This window comes from Fukomys damarensis, unplaced genomic scaffold (assembly GCF_012274545.1).
Source record: "Fukomys damarensis isolate Sample0158 unplaced genomic scaffold, DMR_v1.0_HiC HiC_scaffold_4, whole genome shotgun sequence".
NCBI classification, from domain to species: domain Eukaryota; kingdom Metazoa; phylum Chordata; class Mammalia; order Rodentia; family Bathyergidae; genus Fukomys; species Fukomys damarensis.
The window spans coordinates 31,251,739-31,252,716 of record NW_022900916.1 but is presented as its reverse complement, the minus strand read 5'-3'; the positions used below and the strand labels follow the sequence as shown (position 1 = coordinate 31,252,716).

The window sequence follows — 978 nt, the reverse complement described above, 5'->3', positions numbered from 1 at the left end:
GGCAAAAGGCAAAAGCCGCCTCTCGCCGCGCGTCCAAGCGGTCGGGCCCAGAAACTAGGGATGCCCGCGAGGGGGTGGGTCCGGGCCTAAACACCAGAAGGTCAAAAGGCGGTGCGGCCCCAAGCGGCGGCCAGGCCTGAGTGTTTGGGTGGTGCGCGGTGGCCCCGCCCCCACCTCCCCGCGCCTCCCTACAGATTGGCTACCGCCTGCGTGGCCCTGCCCTCGCCGCGCGTCCAAGCGGTCGGGCCCAGAAACTAGGGATGCCCGCGAGGGGGTGGGTCCGGGCCTAAACACCAGAAGGTCAAAAGGCGGTGCGGCCCCAAGCGGCGGCCAGGCCTGAGTGTTTGGGTGGTGCGCGGTGGCCCCGCCCCCACCTCCCCGCGCCTCCCTACAGATTGGCTACCGCCTGCGTGGCCCTGCCTTCCCGGGCCGAGGCCTACCCTCCCGACTCCGCCTAGCTAAGGTACAGTGGTGTGGTAGGTGCTCCCACCCGTGGACTCGGTGATGGACAGGTCGGTGGCTCCACCCCCCCGGCTGTAGCGCGACCCCTCCTCCACAGAGGGCCCCAAACGGATTGGAGAAAACGAGCGCCTTGGGGCGCCAATCAGAAGGCTGCCTCTCCTCCCCCACGTGTCCTGCGGACCCCGGAGACAAGCGATCTCTTTCACCTCTTCCAGACAGGGCTTCTAGCTTTTGGGTTTGAGTGCTTGTTACTCCCCTCGTTAGTGGTGTTGCACGCTCTCATTTTTAAAAACAAATTCAGAACCTCACCGATTCTGGTGATAAAAAGAACAGTGGAAACAAAAGAGATAACCGAGGAATCTGATAACTGAGTTGGCATGAATTAGGCTTAATCCCTTGAAACACTCCAACCCGAGGAAGCTCAAAACTGGAAGGGCTAGCAATAAAACAGCCTAAAAAATGAAGCTATATATTTGGAAATAAAATGTCCATATATATATATACACACATATATAT

General features: G+C 59.3%; 1 protein-coding gene across 1 annotated transcript in view; it reads right to left on the bottom strand.

The window, feature by feature from the left end:
- The window catches only part of Znrf2 (zinc and ring finger 2), a 105,448-nt gene that overhangs the window by 86,678 nt on the left and 17,792 nt on the right, over positions 1-978 (bottom strand). The window lies entirely within an intron of this gene.